The sequence below is a fragment of the Mesitornis unicolor genome, unplaced genomic scaffold (genome assembly GCF_000695765.1).
Source record: "Mesitornis unicolor isolate BGI_N332 unplaced genomic scaffold, ASM69576v1 scaffold3, whole genome shotgun sequence".
In the NCBI taxonomy this organism is placed as follows: Eukaryota; Metazoa; Chordata; class Aves; order Mesitornithiformes; family Mesitornithidae; genus Mesitornis; species Mesitornis unicolor.
Window position 1 is genome coordinate 19,082 of NW_010173721.1, and position 9,572 is coordinate 28,653.

The following is a 9,572-nucleotide window of genomic DNA, read 5'->3' on the forward strand; positions in this document are numbered from 1 at the left end:
CAGCAATTTAAATAAATTTGTTCCACTAAATTTTCTCTTGCCATAAAGAAGAAAAGGCCACTATTCTTGGTGATACTCCAACAACCCCCCATGTTAATTTGATTTATATATAATACTGAGCATCTGTATCTAATGTGCATTCATATATATACATACGTACATATGCCATGTCTAAACCAATGTAATGTAACTGTTTCTTTATTGCAGACAGTTTAAGTAGTACATGCCAAAGGAGAGATGAATAAAAAGAAGAAATTCAAAAGAGAATAGCTTTGAGAGCAATTCATAAGTTGTACAGTGCAAGCAACTGTTATGATCATCTCCTCTGATTTTCTGCACAAAAAACATAGGTTTTTCACACAGTAAAAACTTCAATCAAGCCAAATGAATTGTAGCTGAAGTACAGCATATTTTTTGGAGAGACATCCTGTCTTGATTTAAAAAACTGACTTTATGGAGAAGCTCCTACATCCTCTACCCAATGACGCAATTGCTTATCTTTACTCTGTAGATAGTTATTTCCCCTTAACTTCTTATAGTATTAACTTCCAATCATTAAATCATGTTATGACTCTGGTATGCTCTTTAGTAGTAATTGCCATTATCATTATTTGCAGCTCTTAGTTTTTGCCACCTACAAATGCACAGCACCAGTGATTTTGAATTTTTAAAGCATTAGTAGGAATGTTGGTTAGCATTATCTAAGAACTGGTACAAACAGAAGGGTACCATATGCAACTTAATATAAATCATAAGCAACAAAGAAGGTATGAGATCAACTTTATATTAATAATATTAATAATGATACTATTAATGTGGCAACAAGAATACACTGTGACATGAATGACGAATTTAAACTCTGTCATGCAGTACTTATAAAACTTTATTTTTCAATATCAATTAATTTTTTTTTTTTTTAAGGGTGTGTGAAAAAACAGGCAAAGGTTTGTCTGGTAGGACCCTATCTGTTCTTCCCTCAGCCATATTATTTAGTCTAGTATAAGATACTATCACGTTGTGCAAATCTTTCCTTTCACAAAACAAAGCCAAAAAGGAGAAAATACAGACATTTTCAAGCTTCATTAGTATTTCAATATTTTTCCTGTTCTGCAGCCCATGGCTGATTTTCAGAGTTAGAGAGATTTTTGAAAAATGACGCGTAACATATTTATTTCCTCTAGCTACTTGTGAAATCTTATTTTAATGACCATGCATACTAGAATTATTACCACTGCACTTCAGGATTTCAGTAGAAGAGATTAATCCTTTGAGTTCTTCCTATTTAAAATGGCTTTAACTACCAAGGAGCTGCCTTACCATTTTCTCTTCAAAACTCGGGGACTCTCTGGTGGTTTTACATCAGTATTCTTAATTTCTTGCACTAAGATTGCCAGTCCTGAAACAACCGTCAAGACCACTCCAGTGAAATTACAAATTTTCATTTCAAGGTTTAGAAGCTAAGCTGTTCTTTCTTTCATTACTTTACAATGTGATGCTACATGCTGTGTTATACCAGAAAGTGATATGAATAGTGAAATACTTCATTCTCACTTACTAGTCTGAGCTTTCTTTTTTCCCCTTAGCTGAAAAACTTGTACTCTTTCTCAAAAGTAAAAAGGTCTAAAAAGAACAAAACCAGGCAGGTTTTGATTTTTTTCCCAATTCAACCAAAATTCTTAAATTTGGGAAAACATCATCTTCAGCTAACGAGTACTCTATAAATCCAATTCAGTAACGGAGTATACCTCTTGGATAAGGAGCAGCAACACTTTAAAGCATATGTATTAAATACTTTGTTACCTTTATCATATCCTTTCACCCAAATACCTGGAGTTACTCTCATTTTCTCTGCAGTATAATTTTGTTTCTGTCTCTTTCACCAAGCTCTCAGCCTCTCTGTTGCTAAATCACAAGCCTTCCCAACACTCTCACTAGTAAAATGGATGTCGCAGCCAACAGCATTGAGATAGGAGCGCTCAGTAACTCTTTTCTACTGAAAGTGATGCAGGAAGGATCCTGGTACTAGAACTCCAACTGCAACATTTTCATTATACTCGTCACTTTTTTTTCTTTACATCTGCTCTCCTTTAAACAAGAGCATACACAAACCACAGAAACACCAATATAAAGATTCATGTACTAAAGAATAGATAATGAGATCTGATATAGACACAGCTCGAGACTAGCAAATTCTATTTCTCCTTAAGAAAAAGAAAACACGATTTTCATACAACTTACTTGACTTGAGTAATAACTATAATGTATTACACTGAAGATATTTTTGTAGAAGATATCTATACAATGCATTGCAAGGCCAAAAGTGAATTTATATTCTGTCCTGTATTTGTCATTGACCTTACACTGCCTGAACTCATTCTACCACTAATCCTTTTCTACAGAAATTGTATTAATAGGATTTCAGTACTGAAAATATGTGGAACACTGAAGAAGAAGGGAACAATGCTGTTTTCAGTTTCAGTCTACATTTTGACTGCTAGACAGAAACTCAGAAATGGATTACAAAGCAAATAGTGAAACTTAATTATCTTCTAATATACATTTGGATCAAATAGAGATTAATTGAGAGAGAAATGGGGTTGAAAAGCATGGTTAAGGCTTTACTATCCTCAAGAAACAGTCACAAAATCTAATCCCTCACGCAGACACACATGACACAAAAAAGGCACTAACAGTGGCTTTGAGGCATGAAAAGAGAAGTCAGTGGTAGACTTAGATTTAGAGAGCCCCAAGGAGAAACCAGAAAAGGAATTTCAAAAAGAGCTGGTGATGAAGCTGAATCGTCAAAGACAAGACTAGAGCAAAAAAACCAACAACCAAGCCAAACCAACACCTGCAGCAGTCAGACATGAAGATTGTCAGGGAAAAAATGTATGCTCTCAAGATAAAATGTAGATGCCAATTAACATACAGCTTGATGTGTTGCAACACTTGAAAACATCTGCTGAATATAATCCATTAAAAATTCGGTGTAGTATTCTCCATTCTTCTTACGTACATGGGAGGTGTCCTAGTTTAAGCTAAATGGAACTAATTTTCTATTTACTGATTTTGCTTTTCAGCTCAGCCTCTTTTAAGTGGCTGAACTTGCTGAATCTAAAGGCATTGTTTTCCCAGACAGTGCTGCTAGAAGCTATGCTCAAGGTCAGTTGTCTCACCATGGGTGCCGTGTCTGCACCTACCAGTGGAGAAGCGGACCCAAAACTGACCAACTAGGTATTCCATCCCACATACGTCATACTCGGTATAAAGCTGAGGGATCACGAGGGTCTTGATCCCTTCTTTCATTTTGGATCTCTTCCATCTCGGACCCTTCAGGCCATCTCGATCCTGCAGAGGCCGAGGCCTGAGCGGAACCCTGCTGGTTCATCTGCTTCTAATCCTGATCTGTGTGTTCTGCATCCTGCTCCCACCTGCTGCTGAGTTTGGTCTGGGACTTTTTCAGTGCCCAGCTCCACAGAGCCTCTGGTGACGTATTCGTCATTGGGGAGAGGGTGGGGGAAGGATTTTATATTGGTTTTGTATATATTTGTACATATTTGTATGTACTTCATTATTTTTTCAATTTACATTATTATCTTGTAGTATTAGTATTATTGTTTTATTAAATCTGTTAGTTTATTTTCCAACCTGCGAAGTCTCTCTCCCTTATTCTCTTTTCTCTTCCCTTCTGGGGAGGGGAGAGGGGTTAATAGAGAGTGTCTGTCCAGGATTTAGTGGCCGGCCCAGCCCTAAACCACAACAGGAGGAATTAAAGATTCACCTCTAAATAGCTTTTTTGACCAAAAAAATGGAAGGGGTCAAGGACATGATTGATGTCAGTGGCAGGCCAAATGCGATATATCTATGGTGAATACATCTACTGAGAAGCTTTGAGAGAAACACAGACTGGCCAAGGAATGAACTGAAGGGAATGTGTCTTTTATAGAGTTTCATGAGCCTGGAGGTTTCCAACACGGAAGAAAGCTCAAAGACCTACTCGCAGAGGTTATTAACCAGAGGTCAGAGCAGGTCAGTAACAACAACAGCAGCAGGATAACCAAAAACTAAATAATGCTGAGAAATAATTCTCTCCATGTCTGGTGCATTTCCTGAAATTTGAGACAAAGTTGTCCATTAGAACCAGATTGGCCAAAACTGAGAGGTTGAACCAAAACACTTAAATCTGCTGTTCAATTCCTTCTTAGAGTTACAAGATACCTTGTTTCAGGTACTTTTGCTGGAAAATTTGGTAATACAAACTTTAAAAGAAAAACAAGTGAGGCCACGTAGCAAGATGTGTATGGCTGTCCTAAAAAGAAACTCGAGGGGTGTGAAACCCTACTACCCTCATATTACATGCCTAAATCTGGCTTTGCACTCCAGTTAATTACATAAGATACCTTAAAAAAAACCAAACCAATTTGTAGATTCAGAAGAAAAGCTCCAGACAGCCAACTTTCACATTCTGTCATATTTCATGTCCAGTTTTTAGATTAAAGAAATAGTAGACAGTTTTGCCATTTGTTATAACTTTGAAAAAAGAAGTGGTTCTGTGTCTGTTCCAAGGAATTGCCTACTCTCACTGACTCTATAGAAATGGTATTGCCATTTCTGTACTCCCTCGTCAAGCCACAGTACTAAGCAGGTCTTCTGGCACCTCTAAAGCTCTCCCAGTAACTCACAATCTTTTAGCCTCAGGAAAAATCAACTAAAGCTATAATGATTTTGTCTTGCACTTTGTTCTCATAGCAAGATAAATGTGACATTTAGAAGTTGAATTGAATTTTATAATTTAAAGAAATGCAATTTCTATCAGCAATGAACAGAAGAGAACTATTATGGCTCAGAGCCAAATATACAGTGATTTATTTCACCATGTTTGAAGTTCTGTCATGCTGCAATGCTGTGTTTAAATTTTCACTTTATGTACCTGAGGCATAATAATGTGGAATTTCAAGGAGCTAGAAGTATGTTGGAAAGAGGAACTGTTCCTTTTGCCAATTTCTTTGTCTTCTACCCAACACTTCCACTTATAAATCATCCTTCCTCCTCTGAGTTATCTAAGATTCAACTGAATATTGCATCAGACTCCAGGAAAGGGCTGTTTCATTCACTGGACTGCTGGTGAGCAAGCACTCCTTGGACCCAGAGCACTGTTCCAGGCTACACCCAACTGATGGTGTCAGGTTGTCAGTTGAGGCTGTGACACAGATAAAAATAAACCCAAAGACTTCACCTAAAAATGCATGGAATGTAAACATGAGCACTGTTACTAATAATTTAGTGAATGACAGCTTTTGAAAACTACTCACATCAATCTCTCTTCTAAAAGGAGAAAGAAGAGACATTCACTCAGAGACAGCACATATTTGTTTATGCTCTTTTCTTTCTCACAGTCTTCTTTCACTGTTACTGAACACAGAACGTGAGTGTGCACAATTCCATACATGTCCACTATCAGTGTAAGTGTATTTTGGCAAGTCTGCTCTTATTTTCAAAATCTTTTTCAATTCATGTGTAATAGACAAGGCCGCTTACAGAGAAAAAGTTACAAAATGCTATGACGTCTGCAATGATGACTCCTCCTGATCATTACTCTCTCATGTTGATTCCTTCTTCCTTTTTACCTCTCCCATTTTGTGGAGAATTGCACTGCACTGAAAGAGCTGTCATGACTATGTGATTTGCTGGACCATGTCTAACCTCTTTCAATTTAGCCACTGGCTATCCCTCTTCTGTAACATCCCTTTGTTCTTTCTTTCATGGTTCTACACGACTACTTCTCCCATTTATCTTACCTTGCCAGTATCTACTGTGTCACAAAGTACTCTACCCTCTGATTGTTGTCTTTTCTGGTATAAGTGGCTCTGCTTTTACTACTCTTTTTGTGCAGAGTGCTGGTCTTTGGTTAGTTCGCCTGGCAACATCCCTCCCTTTACTCAATTTTATTTTAAAGAACTGCTTCCCCCATTATATTTACAATAAAGTGGATGGATACAATATCTCAGTAGAAAGGCATGTGCAGGACCAAACAGAAACAGTGATCAACCAACATACAAAGCCCTGTGTGCTACATTCAGAAACACTTCTACCAGTTTGTAAAGCAGTAAAAACATGTGCAGAAACTAATGCTTCAACATGAAGGTGGCTTACCTGAATTCAGTTTTTTTTCCCTCCTTACTGATTAAAGCAAAAAACAAATGCACCTAGAGAAATGTAGTCTTGTTATCTTGTAGAATAAGTCAGTTTAAACCACACCTCACAGTTGAATCTACATCCCAGCACGGTGCTGACACAGCGATGTAAGGATAAGCATTAAAAAGCACACTCCCTAGCTTACACAACTTTATCAGCAAATCCTCCTGGTGTGAGTGTAGCTACATTAGCAGGGGAGTGCTGTTGTCAGCTTTGTTAGTTTTGTTTAGCATCAATCTATACTTCCCCATGCGTAATCAGAAAAGCTGCTTTTTCCCAATAGACTGCACCTCCACAGAAAAGACTACCTGTGTAACTGTACCAGCACAGCTATATTAGCGGAAGCTCACTAGAACAGATAAGCTGAAACACAGTTTGTTTTAACTGAATGTCTGCTGAAACACCTGCATATTTAACTCACCAGCTATCACCCTAAAGAAACATGTCTACTTTGTTCAAAATACTGCTAGTGCAAGGTACAACTCTCTTAATTTTGATCAGCCAAGAAAGTGGCTACATTTCTGCATTTTATAACGTACAGAAACTTTCGGGACATACTCAAAATACCATTTGCCAACTGTACACAGTGACTGGATTCTAAAAGATGCCCCAGAAAAATAAAAGCAAAGAAAAAAAAAGAAAAAAGAAAAGCCCACTGCCTGCAAACAATAGTTTAATACATTATTTGCCCATGCTGGCAACAAACCTCTTCCTAACTATAAATTCTTGACTACAACTTTGCATGAAACAAAACAAATAGAGTTTTTAAAATATTTCTTCTTGCTCTGAAGTAACAAAAATTCCCATGAAAGTGGTAAGTGAAATATTAGTACAAGTTTATACTGCAATCCCAGTAGGGCAGAGCTTAGTTAATACAGCTGTGTGGACTTTAAAATAGACAGTTTGGATGTTTGAAGTGCTGTAACTACAGTTAAGCACAACTCAACATTACAGAATCACAGAATGGTAGGGGTTGGAAGGGACCTCTGAAGATCATCTAGTCCAACCCCTTTGCTAGAGCAGCTTAACCAGTTAACCAGTTTCCCATGTGCTTATTTGGACTCTTGGGAGTGTTTGAAGACTATAATAATCAGCTGCAGTAGGTGAGTCCCAGTGGTGACTGCAGTGTTGTTATACTCCTTGAATGACAGCACCTGAACACTGGCAGATCTCCTTCTCAGACACAATATGGAAGCAAATCTGAATCTGTGTACACCCTCATCTGCCTGTGTTACATTTCTGTAACCAAAAATGTTAAACAGGAACTGCGAAAATACATGTTCAGACCACCTTCTCCAAATACTGCATAGATGTGAACATACCTTCCTATGATACTCTTATTAACACTGTTTTACAAGTCCTTCTCAAGGACACACACACTTTGTGGTTGGATCACCTTACATGATGGGCATAAAGAATTGTACCTAAATGACCTGATGGGTTCTTGAAAGGTACATCCTTCCAAATCCCTCCCATCTCCTGAAACTTGGCAACACAGGTTTGTGTCAGGGATAAAATAAAACACAGAATAAGGGAAAATTATAGAAGTGATCAGAAAGGGAATGAAAATATTGTCCTTGCCTTCCTGACAGTCAGCAACAGAGAGGGCACAGTCCTCTGGATGACCTAAGTCCAAGGGTCTCAGCTGGCAGCAGCCATCCACAGTAGCACTGACAGAGATTTTGTGACTATGTACTTCCAGCTCTTCTTGATACAAATGTAGCCTCAAACTTACTCATGAGAACAAATGAATGTAACAGTTCTTTGTTTCCAGTATAAAATTCTGCACCACACTAAAAAAATAAGCACAATGTAACATATACTGAATATAACAAAGAATAAATAATAGAGTTACTTTGTACTGACTTTATTATGTAACTCACTAAAACCTCACTTCTAAAATGAACCAGAAGTTCCACATGGCTGCACCAGACTGGCACAAAAGTTTGAGGGTTTTCCCTCAGAATTCAGGTCAACTTTTACAGAAATGACAGACGGCTTAGGCTATCTAGGCTGAAGCTAATTTAGTTTCTCTTTGACATATCTCACCAATGAACAAATAAATATAGCACAAATAGTTTTAATATCCATATTAATGTTAATGATAGAATGTGTATTTTATGGATTTATCACTTTTTTGACTGTAACAACTGAAAGTACCTCATTTTTGTATTCTAACAGCAAAAGGTCTAATTTAAATTGATCTAGCTAAGACAAAGTAAAGTTCCACTCATGCTCATGACCTTGCAGGTTTCACTTTCACTTTAGCTAATAGATGTAGTTCATAATACATTTTGTTTCTTGCATATTCTTTTAAAGTTGCTGATGCTCAGGGTCATAACACATTACAAAAAACTTAAAGGTCCAGGATCTCTAAGACGGATCCTATTTAAAGGACACAAGTAAAGAAGATGGTACTACCCATAGCATGCTCTGTTAGTAGTGTTGAAATTACTGCGACATGCAGCTTTGAGTCGTGGACCATGATCTAGCAAGATCTGTGAAACCTTCTGTCAGTTCTTAGAAGGTAGCTGCTAAAGTAAATCCCAAAGCAGGCAGAAAATGGAATTATTTTTAACTTACACATGAAATATCTACTAAAGAACAAACGCTGCATTGCAGGTCAGGTCTTGTCCTTCACGCCAGTTTTTGAGTTATGTCAGAATGATCCCCGAACAATCTTTGACATAATAAATTAGTCTTGCATTAGGATGTAGGAAAAAAACAACCCACTGTAAGTCAGCACTGAGAGTAACACAAAACCATGCCTGTCTTGTGAGCACAAGTGATATATGCTCGGATCAGAATGCGAGAACTCTACAGAAACGTATGAAGAGCCTCAATCTTCTGTCATCTCAAAGCAAATTAACAAAGTGGATACAATGACTGGATGAGTCCAGTCTTCAGGACAACTTTAAAGCCAAGGAAGATTAAAGTCCCCCAGCCCAAGGTAACTGAGTAAATAATTGTAAAAAAGTGAAGTGGAAAAAATATGATTTATTTTGTTATAAAATCGTGTTAGATCTAATTTGATTGAAATACATCCTCATTATATTCCATTTATGTCTCCTTTCATTGACAAGGCAAGTTTTGCATTTCTTCCTGAAGTGTACTCCAAATTACTCCTTATGGTATAAGTAAAAAAAAAAAAGATTAAAGCCTGGAAATACACCCAGAGTACTGCGATGCAAAAACTGACTTTATAGGAATATTTTAGTTAATCACAGACAGGAACCAACAGTGAGTCTCGGTACCATCACAGGCTGGTACCTTACACGCCACGAAAGGCCAGGGAAGGGAGGGGAAGGGAGAGGCTCGCTGGCGTCAGTGGCCTCAGCTCGGGTTTAGACAGCGGCAACAAGGCCCAGACAAGGCTT